Genomic DNA, 14,124 nt, shown 5'->3' with positions numbered 1-14,124 from the left:
ACCAGACCCCTTCATGAGAGGAAGGTCAAGTTGCCTGTCTCGGTGCTGCCTTGTGCCAGATGGACATTAAGAAAAGGAACCAGCTCCATGGTTGACCTCGATGAGAAGCACTATGAACGGAGAAAGGGGACAAGGCAATCGGTCTTGACTAGCTTTTGATGTCAGGTGCCCCCCTCCCGACCCCAGTATCAGAGCTACCCAGAATGTAGGGTAGAAGGGTACCTTTGGAGGATGACAAGGGAAGGAGCATGCTATCGTTTGGGGTGGGTTGTCATAGCTGGCCTTGGGATGAAAGTCATAAAGAGCCTGCATCTAGAGGGCATTTGTATGTCTGCATGGTCTGAGGCATCCATTCAGAGGGGATATTTGTTGCTGTGCTCTCCCTCTGTTGGCTTGATGGCCTACCTCTTGTCACCAGATCAGAAACATGAAGGGTGCTTGAGGGATAAGGCCTGTGGTGGGATCACTGCTGTTACACCTCCTTCAGCTCGGACTCTTTAGAGTCCTTCTTCATCATCTGCTGCTTTGCTGCCATGCAACCCTAGCAAGCATCATCCGCAGATCTTCCAGAACCGTATCCAGAAGGAATCCCTAAGCACTGTACCCATGAGAAGAAAGGGTATGCGATCTAGCAGGGGTTCTCAAAGAATGCTGAACTATTGACTTTGCCCTTAGCATTATTTGAGAATATTGTTGTTGAACGTCAAGTCTTAGGAGAGCTTTTGTCTAGTTGTTCTATAGTAGGCCTGGCCTTTGAGGCAGATTTAGCTGAATCCTCTGATTAGTGTTTTCAAAACTATTTAATGCATAATTTACATACATAGAATTTCTTTTAGTCAGCAAGTGTCATCTATTGGGTTTCGCACTGTTAACTTTTCATTCAGATTTTGCCACACCTACCTTACAATAAAGAACGGGGCAATGAGTCAGTTCACTTTACCCATTGGCTTCTTTCACTACGAATGACTGCACATTGTTCACATCCATCTAAAAACACTTCCTTTCTCTTCAGTGACAAGGATGGGTCAGTGCATTTTTATTTATATTACTTAATTGTTTACATTAACTTAAAATACTGGTTATTTATTTTGCCTGCACTTCAGCTGCCCAGTCTCATTGTGGTTTATTTTCCATCTCCTTTTTATAGTTGCGTTTGTAAAGTTTTTAAGTGACATTGTAACATTGGAGCTGCCTCATGGTGAGAGCTTGGTCAGTTTAAAATGTAATCTTGTCTCCTTCACCAACAATATTATTAGTAATAATAAAATGCATGGCAAGATTGAAAGGCTTGACTGTTAAAAAACATCCCAGTAAACAGTCACACCAGTGAACGTTTTTATATTACAAAAAATATACTGCAATCTAGGTGGTTGCATAGTTTCTTTTTTACCTCTTGTTTTTTGAGGCACAGGCTTGCAATATTTTTAATTAACCATGACACTGACTGCCATGGCTTTTTTTTTTTTTTTTTACTTATAGGGGGCTTGCTTTGTCCTTCCGCCATCCTGCTATTTTAACAAGTCAGCACAGGTTGTAGTTATCAAATTGTATGACAACAGTAACTCAGGACCAGGAAGAGTAAACGAGGCCTTGAAAACAAGAAAAAAGGTGGTCATTTTCCAATGGTTAGAAAAACAAGGAAGAACATCAACGTCCTTTCCTCTTAGTTTAAAAAAAAACAAAAATGCGTGACCGAAATGATTACCCAATATATTAGGAGACAAATATCCTATAATATAGGAGGAAACAATCGATCAAGTAAGCGGTGTGAATTTTACCTACAAACAGGCCCACAAGGTGAGCCATGACTCAGCTGGTAATTTTTGAATCCAGGCTGCACATGAGCTCCAGATTCCGCTACCCCTAAACACCCCTGCAAGACTCCATATATGCCCCTAAGACAAGTGAACGTTCAAGAAGAAAATGTATTTATCTATTCTTTTCATTTATTTTTTCATTATGAGGCTTTGCACTGCGCTCAAATACTAATTACGGAATCCTGCAACTAGACAGGGTTGAATTTGTGCAACACAAGTGCCAATTATTGAGTAAACAGCCACGTTTACCAAGATTGCAGTTAAATGCCTCCCAGCTCACCAAGAACAGAAGTAAAACAAGATAACCTCAAAGAAAGAACAAAGGACAATTGCAGAGTGAAAGAAGGTATTCCTCAAATCCGACAGCAATATATTAGGGCTGCGAAAATAGCTTTACAAAACAGTAAGGGCCTTATTTATACTTTTTGGTGCAAAACTGCACTAACGCAGTTTTGCACCAAAAAGTTTTGCACCGGCTTGCACAATTTTTTAGCACCAGCTAGGCACCATATTTATGGAATGCTGTAAGTCGGTGCAAAGGGTAGGCTAGCTTAAAAAAGAAATGACATTAGGCAGGTTTGAGTCAAAATAAATGATTCTGACCAGATGAGCATCATTTTTTGACGGTAAGGGGCATATTTATACTCTGTTTGCACTGAATTAGATTCATTTTTTTTTAACTCTAATTCAGTGCAAAACTAGCTCCATATTTATACGTTGGTGCTAGACCCGTCTAGTGCTAGACCCGTCTAGCACCAAATTTATGGAGTTAAAGTCATTTTTTGGAAATGGAAACCTACCTTGCCTTAATGAGATACAAGGTACGCGTTCCCGTGCAAAAAATGACTCTATGGCCTTAACGCCATATTTATACTCCCATGCAAAAATGGTGCCAGGGAGGGGGCAAAAAATGGGGCAAATTTTAGGTTTGCTGAGGATTCTGGGTAAGAAAACACTAGGGGATTCACGCAAGTCACACCTCCCTGATATCCCTCGGGTGTCTAGTTTTCAGAAATGTCTGGGTTTGGTAGGTTTCCCTAGATGGCTGCAGAGCCCAGGATCAAAAACGCAAATGCCCCCCCTTGCAAAAAACAGATAGTTTTGTATTTGATAATTTTGATGTTTCCAAGTAGTGTTTTGGGGAATTTCCTGACGCGGGCACTAGGTTTACCCATGCAAGTGAGGTACCATTTTTATCGGGAGATGTGGGGGAATGCTGGATAGAAGGAAGTTTGTGGCTCCCCTCAGATTGTAGAACTTTGCAGCACAGAAATGTGAAGAAAAAGTGTTTTTTTGCCAAATTTTGAGGTTTGCTAACGATTCTGGGTAATAGAACCTGGTGAGAGCACCACAAGTTACCCCATACTGGGTTCCTCTAGTTTTCAGAAATATTCAGGTTTGCTAGGTTTAGATGAGCTAGAAGCTAAAGTCCAAAGCTAGGCACTTTGCAAAAAACAGGTCAGTTTTCATAAGAAAATTTTTATGTGTCCATGTTGTGTTTTGGGGCATTTCCTGACGCAGGCACTAGGCCTACACACACAAGTGAGATATCATGTTTTTGGGAGACTTGGGGGAATGCTGGGTGGAAGGAAGTTTGTGGCTCCTCTCAGATTCCAGAACTTTCCATCACCGAAAAGTGAGGAAAAAGTGTGTTTTTTGGCCAAATTTTGAGGTTTGCAAAGGATTCTGGTTAACAGAGCCTGGTGAGAGCCCCACAAGTCACCCCATCCTGGATTCCCCTAGGCGTCTAGTTTTGAAAAATGTACAGGTTTGGTAGGTTTCCCTAGGTGCCGGCTGAGCTAGAGGCCAAAATCCACAGCTAGACACTGTCCAAAAAACACATCAGATTTCAATGTAAAAATGTGATGTATTCATGTCGCGTTTCCTGTTGCGGGCACTAGTCCTACCTACACACAAGTGAGGTACCATTTTAATCGGGAGACTTGGGGGAACACAGAATAGAATAACATGTTATTGCCCCTTGTCTTTTTCTACATTTTTTCCTTGCAAATGTAAGACAGTGTGTAAAAAAGAAATCTATTTGAGAAATGCCCTGTAATTCACATGCTGGTATGGGCCCCCCAGAATTCAGAGATGTGCAAATAACCACTGCTTCTCAACACCTTATCTTGTGCCGATTTTGGAAATACAAAGGTTTTTCCTTGATACCTATTTTTCATCCTTTATGTTTCACCAAATGAATTGCTGTATACCTAGTATACAATGAAAACCCATTACAAAGTGCAGCTCATTTATTGGCTCTGGGTACCTAGGGTTCTTGATGAACCTGCAAGCCCTATATATATCCTCACTACCGGAAGAGTCCAGCAGACGTAAAGGTAAATTGCTTTCAAAAATCTGCCATAGCTGGAAAAAGTTATAGAAGAAAACGTGGACAGAAATGTCTCTTTTTTTCACCTCAATTTCAATATTATTTTATTTGAGCTGTTACTTTCTGTTGAAAAACCTTAAAGGATCTACACAAATACCCCTTACTGAATTCAGAATGTTGTCTACTTTTCAGAAATGTTTAGCTGCCCGGGATCCAGCATTGGTATCACACCCATTTCTTTCATTAACTGAAAGCACAAAAAATAGTTAAAAAGGGGTATGTCCTAGTAAAATGCCAAAGTTGTGTTGAAAAATGTGGTTTTCTGATTCAAGTCTGCCTGTTCTTGAAAGTTGGGAAGATGGTGATTTTAGCACCACAAACCCTTTGTTGGTGCCATTCTCAGGTAAAAAAAAATACATGCTTTCTTCTGCAGCACTTTTTCCCATTTTTTTTTAAAACAACATTTTTGCTGTATTTTGGCTAATTTCTTGGTCTCCTTTAGGGGAATCTACAAACTCTGGGTATCTCTAGAATCCCTAGGATGTTGGAAAAAAGGACACAAATTTGGCATGGGTAACTTATGTGGACAGAAAGTTATGAGGACCTAAGCGCAAACTACCCCAAATAGCCAAAAAAAGGCTCGGCACCTGAGGGGAAAAGGCCTAGCAGCAAAGGGGTTAATCAGAAAATTGAAAATCAGTTATTAAATATTTTATAAACAAATATTAAATGTGTAATATTTTTATATGTTTTTAAAATTACATTAAATGTATTTATAGTTTTAATTTTTAAATAATTTTATAATACTTCTTATAGGGTTTTATTTTAATTCCATACCTCCATTATTTTCTTTAGGAGGGTGTTGCAGTACCAGTGGTTGACCATGTGTGGTACTGGATTTGCTACTTTTTTTTTTTGTAGGAATTCACACATGCATTTTTTGAATAGCTAAAAGTAATAAACTTACTCAAAAGTGTGAGTTACATCTGTAAATCAGGCTCAAAGTGAATATTCTGAATACATTTATTTAAGCCCATACTGACCACTGTGTCGCACTAGATGTGGATTTACCGCACTGCCCAGTACATAAACTCCAGATCAGTCAAAAGGACTAAAAAAAACGGATCATATTTTTTAAGCCAAGTGCTCCCAGCACTAACTTCAAGTGACGTAACATATTTTTTTAAATCACTCTCGCTTGTGCAAAAAACTCTGCATGGTTCTGGCCACACTCCCTTGTCTCACTGTTTTAATTGGTATGATCTGCCCTGCCACTTCAGATCAGTTGAGGCATGTCTTCTTGTAGTCCCCAAGGTGAAACACTCCTTGTCTGGAAGTATGGCTTTCTCCTTAGCCATGGCCATTAAATGGAACCCTCTAAGTCAATTCAACCTCAACCTGTCTTGCTCAAATTCAGGAAAGTCTTGAAGACCTTGTTGTTTGTACTATGTGATTTAGGGCATTCCTCACGGGTGAGTCTTGTTTGATAGATCTGTTTTTGACCACAAAGATAACCCCTGGGTATACACTGAGCTTTATAGGACAACATAAATAAATAAACTCACTGACATTGAGTTGTGGCTAAATATCCCATACATGTACTGGTGCCGTCAGTCCCTAGCATCCTCTGGGATAAAATACTTTTGAATAAAATTCACCCATCTTGTTCCCATTCCACTCCGTCTCCAGATATTTTCAGTAATACACCAATTTTAATAAATCGGAAGACATATACTCACGTAGCCAACTGAATAGTTGTAGTATGCGGCAAATGAAGATGGGAAATTAATACAGCTATTACTAGTTGGACAGAAAGTCTTCCAACATGAAGAATAGGCACGTAAATTACCTCCGGCCTAGAGTAGGTGGCAAAATGTGTTTTAATATCATCTAACATATGTTATAAGAATATACAAATGTTTAAACATTCTTCTATGGAGAATTACTATTTTGAAAATGAAAATTATTTCAACTAAATTCAACAAACATTTTACATTATTACAGTGGTTAAATTTTCAATATGTTGCACAAGTAACATCTTCTAGAATTAAAAATACAGAGTCACAAGAAATAGGTTAACTGTGAACTAATAACTACTTAAAGAAATTGTAAGAGTGTTTTTGATATAAAATATATATCTACACTTCAATTGTTTTAGTTATCAAATGTAAATATCTTAATCAAATCTTTGCTCCATCACAAAGAGTATATAACATATATATTTTAAACAGAATCAAAATATATATATATGAAAATATTATCACACAAAGCACATTAAAGGATAAGACTGAGCTTACATAATACTCCAAAAACATTATTACCACTAAATAGCATGAATTGATAAGACTAAAGTAATTTAAGGCGCACTTTGTTTTGCAGGAGTAAAATCATGTCATTGTAACATGCGGTACGGGGAGACCATTGAGGTCTGCCGAGAGTAAACAGTTCAGAAGGTATTGAAGAACGGGATAATAGGGGTGATAGCTAGTGGTTGGTGAATGTAATGCTGTATTGCAGTGGTCTAAATGCTCGCTCTTGAAGGGCATTATTATGTGCATCCCAGGATTATGACATTGTCACATGTACTTCTACCACCCTGCTTGTGAACTGTCTCAGTGTGTGTACCAGCTACTACATTTGACTTATGTTTTCACAAAAAGTCTTCATCATTACATTAGTTGAATCTCGTGAATTCTGCTGTAATGCGGAATGTACTTCCGGCATCACTAATATCGTATGTGATTTCTGAGTCAAAATGCTGATGTCTTATTTTACATTTGCTTGAATTAATGTGTGAAATAATTGTTATACCTGTTCAAGAGTCTAGCAAAACATTTACATTATTCCACAGTAAAATGCTTTTAAAACACACAGCCATTTTAAAGTTCTGTGATGTACATTGCTCATTTAGCCTGATAGTTCAAGTAACCAGAGCCTCGTAAGAAAGTGGGTTATTAGTTAAAGAGGGCGAGAGCTCAAGCAACAACCACAGTCCTTGCCAGACTGAGGCACAAAATTACACAAAAGTGTTTAATCTTTCGGTAGCTTGGCACAAAGCAGTCAGGCTTAAGTTAGAGGTGATGTGTAAAGTATTTACGCAGCAAACAAGCAGTAACAAAATGAAAACATAAGCAAATTTCCAGCAAAATTTAGATGCATTGCGTTAATCTTAGTAAATAAAATGATACCAAAATGACAAAAATCCAGTCAGTAGAACTGGAGCTATTCAGTTTGAAAGTTTTAAGTGAAAATAGAGCCTACAAAGCACAAAGCTCCACTCGCAGTTATCTGATCGCGCTAGACTGGTGTAAAGTTACCAGTTCCGGCTAACTGCGATGGAGTGGGAGTCAGATACAGGGACCAGGTCAGCCCCGCTGAAAATGTACTTTCTAAGTGCAGTGTGAAAAGCTCTGTTCACATTGGAGGAGGACCCAGGGAGGAGGCTAAGCGTCACAGACGGTTGTCATTGTAGCATGAAGAGCCCGTGGGAAGTCGTGGATGGTCGTTGCTGGAGCTTCGCATTGGTGGTTGATGCATGCTGTTGTTGCTGAAGTGCGGTCTCGCGTTGCCAGACGTCACTAGTGGTCGCTGGTATCACAAGGGCAGGTATCACTGGAATGACATGTTAGAGATTGTCACAGCAGGGACAGTCTTGGGGTGAACAGGCCCATTTGCATTCAAGAAGAGCCTAAATTTCAGGGTTTTCACCATTTCCTCAGGAGGAGGTCACTCTGATGCTAGCGAAAGGTCCAGTGCCTGGCAAAGCACCTCTGGAGGATCAGGGACTCACTTCAGCAGAGGCCAGCAGGGCTCAGGACGGTCCAGTTGCAGGTCTAGACAGGTCCAGTTGCAGCAGGCCAGCTAGGTAGTTGCAGGGAGGCCTCTGAAGCTTGTTGTGTCCCAGCAGGATGTCAACCAACTGACCCCTGGAGTCATTGTGGGTAGCCCGGGGTGAAGGCAAGCAGATCCAGCCTTTCTTCTAAGACAGAAAAGCAGTCATTCAAGCAGTAAGGCAGTCCTTCTTCTGTAATTTCCACAGGTCCAGGAGTGTTCTTAAGAGTGGTTCTAGTGGTCCAATATTTATACCCGGTGCCAGCATTTATGTGGGGTGGCTCCCTGTCCCACCCACACATCTGCTTTTGGAAAGTTATTCTCCTTCCCCTGTCAAGGTTCCAAATTATCAGCAGGGAACAAGAGGTAGGGCAGGCCTGATGTCAGATTCCTTTGTGTGCACAAGAGGCAAAGCCTTTTGAAGTGTAACTGGGGCTGGGTAAAATCCCTCTGCAGTCATTCTGTCAGGTTGGCCCATCCTGTCTACACCTAAGCCCCCTTTGTGTTTATGTCTAGAACCAATAAACAATCCCAAACAGCAGAGCCATTCACACTCATGTTAACCAGGGCACACGTAGAAAGCACAGAATGGTTGGGACAAGAAAATGCCATCTTTCTAAAAGTGGCATTTTCAGAATTGTGACTTAAAATTGGACTTTACCATTATTGAGCATTTTAAATTACTTTTAATTTGAGTCTAAACAGCGTAACTCTTTCTGCTCACAGTCCAAGGATAGCAATTGTTAAATCTTATAAAGTAACCCAGTGTTAGTCAGTGGGAGAGATAGGCCTTACAACAGTGAAAAATTACTTTAGGAGTTTTTCAATGCCAGGCCATGTAAAATGTACGTCAGCTATGTCCTATCTTTTAAATATGATGCACCCTGCCCTATCAGCCTTTGGAGCCTACCTTAAGGGTGATTTATAGGTATTAAAAAAGAAGGTCTAGGTCTGGCAAAAGGTTTATTTGGCCAGATCGAAATAGCAGTTTAAAACTGCACTCCAGGCTGCAGTGGTAGATCTGAGACACTTTTTAAAAGGCTACTTTAGTGGGTGGCACAATGACAGCTGCAAGCTCACGAGTAGCATTTAATTCACAGGCCATAGGTATATGTGGTACCATTTATTAGGACTTGCAATTAAAGTAAATGTTCCAATTAAGTGTAGGGCAAAGTTACCATGTTTAAAGGAGAGAGCACAAGCACTTTAGTACTGGTTAACAGTTGTAAAGTACACAGAGATCTAAAGCCAACAAAAACAATTTCAGCAAAATAGGAGGGATGAAGGCAAAACGTTTGGGGGAATACCAAGATGTAAGGTCTAAGTGTCCTCCCCAGATGGAACCAGAGAAAGCTATCTACCCCCATGGGTCTTTTCATCGCTAAGGTTAAAGAAGAACCTGGAAAGACCATCAGCACTGTCATGGTCCATTCCAGGGAGTTATTCCACTGCACAGCCCATTCCCTCTAGGACGCTGGATGACCTCAACATTTTCCGACCCTCACCCCTCATCTGCATTAGCCATCTGAGAGGTCTGTGGTCTGTCTGAACCTACAGACGAGTCCCAAACACGTAAAATCACAATTAATTCAGTGCCCAGACCACTGCAAAGATTTCCCTTTCAATCACACTCCAACTCTGTTCCCTGGGATCTAGCCTCCTATTGATGAAGACTGAAGATTGACTTAGGCTCTCTTCATTCAGCTGTGAGATCACAGCCCTCATGCCATGCTCTGAGGTATCTGTCTGACAATTAATTCCTTAGAGAAGTCAGGGGTCTTAAGCACTGGTCCTTACACATGGCTTCCTTCAAGGTGGCAAAAGCGTTCTAGCATGCCTCTGTCCAGATCACCTTCTTGGACTGTTTCTTAGATGTCAGCTCTGTCAATGCTGCCATACCCCTTGACAAATGACCTGTAATAAACAGTGAGGCCTAAGAAAGGTGTTACCTCAGTCTGGGTCTTGGGGTGTCCCCATGCAAGGATGCTAGCAGGGGCTGCCTGTTGTCCCCACCAACATGGTGGCCCAACTACACTACAAATCCTTGCCCTCTCTTGTATTTTCTGTCTTGGACGGTCTGCCTTCTGCAGGGCTGGAAGCACTTCTTGAAGATAGACCAGTTGATCTTCCCAGATGGAGTTGAAGACCGCAGTGTCGTCTTGATAGGCAGCACTGAAAGCCTCCATGCTAGTTACGACCCCATTGACCAACCTCTGGAAGCTGTCAGAAGCGTTCCATAATTGAAAGGTCATCACTCGAAACCTGAAGTTGCTGTCTGGGGTGGATAATGCAGGGTTCTCATTAGACCACCAACTTCCCCTCCATGGTTAAGACAATCTGCTTGTTCCCTGATGTTATATCAAACACACTTGGGAACTTGCCAGCTCCCAACTGCTGAATGAGCTCGGGCGATGGGGTGTACATCAGTCTTAGTGACTAAATTGAGCCCTCCATAGTCAACATAGAAATGGGGCTCTGGTGTGGCACCGGTAGGGTGGTCTTGGGTACCAAAACCTCTAGACTGGATCAAGGGTTGTTGCAGTGCTCAATCATTACTAACGACAGCATTTTGTTAATCCCATCCTTAATACTGACCCTCACTCTGTCAGACAGCCTTTAAATTTTGTTTTTGACAGACATGCTGTCCCCGGTGTCAATATCGTGGGTGCACAAACTAGTGAGCCCTGGGGTAAGTGAGATGAGCAAGGCGATCTGCCCCAGCAAATAGCAACCATCTCTCTGTTGCTCTGGGTCAGGGTAGAAGAGGGGACAACTCCTTTCAATGATCCATCCTGCTACTTGGAAGATAGGAGATCAGGGAGAGGCTCACTCTCCTCTTCAACTCCATCATACATCACAAGTAGCACTGTCACTTCATACATATCAAAGTGAGACTTGAAAGAATTGACATGCAGGACCCTTAAGGGGTTCCTGGGTGTCTTGAGGTCTATCAAGTAGGTGACCTCACCTTTCCGCTCCCTAACCTCAAGATGGCTTGGTCCATAGGTCTTTTAAGGCTCGGGGTTCCCTTGACTGTGTAACCCACACTTTCTGACCAGGCTGAAATTCAACCCGAGCAACATTCTGGTCATACCTGAATTTCATTACTTCTTGGGTGGCTTCCAGGTTTTCAGTGGCTTTCTTTCAATCGGATTCCTGAAAGTCACCCTGTAGCTGACTACATTCCGACAGGCTTCTGTGGATTTTACTCTCACCCCTCCTTTGCCAGACTGATGTCCCTCTGATAGGGTGGCTATACAGAAGTTCAAATGGACTAAAACCTACTTTTATCTGTGGTACCTCCCTGTAAACATTCAACAGGCATGGCAAGACGATGTCCCACTTCTGCCTCAAGGGCTCTGACAGGCCCATGATCATGCCTTTGAGGGCCTTCTTGAATCTCTCATTGGTCTGTGGATGGTAGGGTGTAGAGAACTGGTAGGTTGCCCCACGCTTGTCACACATTGACTTCAAGTACTGTGCTGACATGAAGTTTGTACCTCGATCTGACACCTCCTTTTTTGGGGAACTCACTCATGGAAAAAAAAAGCCCCAGCAGGGCACTGGCCACTGCCGGTGCAGTCACCATTCTCAGAGGCCTGGCCTATGGGTACTGAGTGGCATGGTCCACAAAGACCAGGTTAATCATTTTGCTTAGGGCAGTCTTGAGGTGCAGGGGACCAAAAATGCTAATGCCCACCTTCTCAAAAGGTGTACCTATGACAGAAAGTGGAACCAGCGGAGACTTCCACATTTCCTCTGACTTCCTCCAGGCCTGGCAGGTAGCAAACGACCTGCACAATGCATCTGAGGTCAGTCTCATCTAGGATCAAGAAAAAGTGGGTGACAAGCCTCGCAAAGGTCTTGTCTTGCCCCAGATGTCCTGAGAGGAGTATATCATACGCCAGTCCCAGTTGGAAGGTCTTGTAGTGCGGGGCGATCACTAACACACAGGCCACTCCAAGCCCAGGAACCTTATGCTCACTATATAGAGGAAATCATTCTCCCAATAAATCAGGTTACAACCAGAGATGTCACTAGCTACCTGGGCCTGTCAAGGTAGGCCCTCAAGAGTAGGGCACTCTCTCTAGGCTTTGTCGAATTCTGCCTGGGATGGTCTCACATCAGCTTGTCTGCCGGCCAGGTCAGGTAGGTCTCCCAAGGCAGCAGTGTCTTACTCTGAAGGTTCAGGGTCATCATCCTCAGGTACCGCTTCCTTCCGGACCATCGGAGTTGTGGGAGTGGGTGTCCCACACCCCCTGCGCTAGCTCTTTTTTGCAGGTACCTGGCCCATTTTCCTATCTCCAGGTCCCTTTGACTTCCCTCTTGCACTACCATGGACCATGTAAGCAGGCACTCCCACTCACACAACCCTGAGATCTCAAGATGGGACCGGAACTCCACCTCCTTCCAAATGGTGTGCTTCATGTCATCACCAAGCAGACAATCCACAAGCATGGCTGGACTCACAGCTACCCTTAAGTGTAGGAGGCTGGCCTGATTTGTAGTGGGTACCAAAGGTACTTACACCTTACACCTGGTCCAGTTATCCCTTTTTAGTGAAATGTAGTCAGTGTCTAGAAGCCAGGCTCTGTAGTGGTAGTGTGGATGAGCAGCCACAGCCAAACTAGAAGATATGCAAAGCTCATGCAATACCACTGTAGTCACTCAGTACCCACACACATGAAAGAAAATACTCATTGTTACAACAATATAGGTACTTTATTTTCATGACACAAATGCCAAAAATGCCATAGAGACTATACTCCCTCAGTAGGTAAGTAATACACAAATTCTATACACTAGTATGCAGAAATAGCTGTAGGAACAGTTAGAAAACAGTGCAAATAGTGAAAATCACAATAGGTAGAAATGGGCCTGGGGGAACACAAACCGTATATTAAGAAAGTGGAATGCGAAAGTCGGTTTCCCACCTAGGCAAGTGTAGTATGTAGAGGGACACTGAGAGTCTTAAAAAACACCAAAGGTAAGTAATAGAACCCACCACAGAGCCCAGGAAAGCAGGAGTAAATCCCCGTAACTTTCCTTGAACGCACAAGAACATGAGAAAGAAGATTATGCAAGAAGCAGAAGAGACTGCAAGACACCAACAATGGATTCCTGGAACTGAAGACCTCTGGAAGAAGGGGACCAAGTCCAAGAAGCACTGAAGAGTCCAGGGAGAACAGAAGCCCCTGCTAACCCGGATGAAGGTGCAAAAGAAGACTCACTAGTGAAGAACAACAGTCAGTACTGCACCCAAGAAGACGGATGTGGGTTCCTGGTTGGTGCAGATAATGTCCCACACTCGAGCTGCTTAAGCAACAGGAGGGCAGAAACCTGTCTGTGTGGTGGCAGCAGCTGGGGCTGCCTGGAAAACCTCAGAAGGCTGTCATGGTCTTTAAGGAGCCCTCAGAGTGCATGGAATCATACAACCAATGCTTGCAAAAGCCTTGGGGTATGATTCCAAAATGTTTGATATCAAGCATGGCAATATTCAGAGTTACCATTGTGATACTGGACCTAGGTGAACTATGGCCAGTGCACGTGTAAAATGGCATCCCCGCACTCACGAGGCCCAGGAAAGTTCCCCTGGACATCATGGGGGCACCTCTGCTAGTGCAGGGGTGCCCTCACACACAGGTACTCCGCACCCTGTTTTCAGGGCTGGATGGCCTGCAATAAGGGTGACTTATAAGTGACCTGGTGCGGTGTAAATGGCAGTGAAAGGGTGCATGCACCTTTTCACACAGAATGCAATGGCAGTCCAGTAGAAGTCTTTGCATGGGCTCCCTATGGGTGGCAAAAGGAATGCTGCAGCCCATATGGATCCCCTGGAACCGAAATGCCCTGGGTACCCAGGTGCCATATACTAGGGACTTATAAGGGGGCACAAGTATGCCAATTATGAGTGGAATACTGTGTTAACAGTATCCAACAACCAAATGTAGAAGGAGAGAGCATAACTACTGGGGTCCTGGTTAGCAGGATCCCAGTAGACACAGTCAAACACACTGATATACAGGCCAAAAGAAGGGGGTAACCATGCTATTTCCTTACATTAAGTAACCTGAGGTCCCCTCCACAGTCAAAAGGAACCAAAGCCAAAGGATAATGGGCCTAATTAGGACCTTGGTGGATGTG

At 43.0% G+C, this 14,124-nt stretch overlaps 1 protein-coding gene across 3 annotated transcripts in view; it reads right to left on the bottom strand.

Annotated features, from left to right (window-relative positions):
• The window catches only part of CNDP1 (carnosine dipeptidase 1), a 409,207-nt gene that overhangs the window by 21,153 nt on the left and 373,930 nt on the right, over positions 1-14,124 (bottom strand). The gene's annotated exons all lie outside the window — the stretch shown is intronic.

The sequence above is a fragment of the Pleurodeles waltl genome, chromosome 2_2, assembly GCF_031143425.1.
Source record: "Pleurodeles waltl isolate 20211129_DDA chromosome 2_2, aPleWal1.hap1.20221129, whole genome shotgun sequence".
In the NCBI taxonomy this organism is placed as follows: domain Eukaryota; kingdom Metazoa; phylum Chordata; class Amphibia; order Caudata; family Salamandridae; genus Pleurodeles; species Pleurodeles waltl.
Note: the sequence above shows the minus strand (reverse complement) of the source record. Positions and strands in the feature narration are given on the sequence as shown.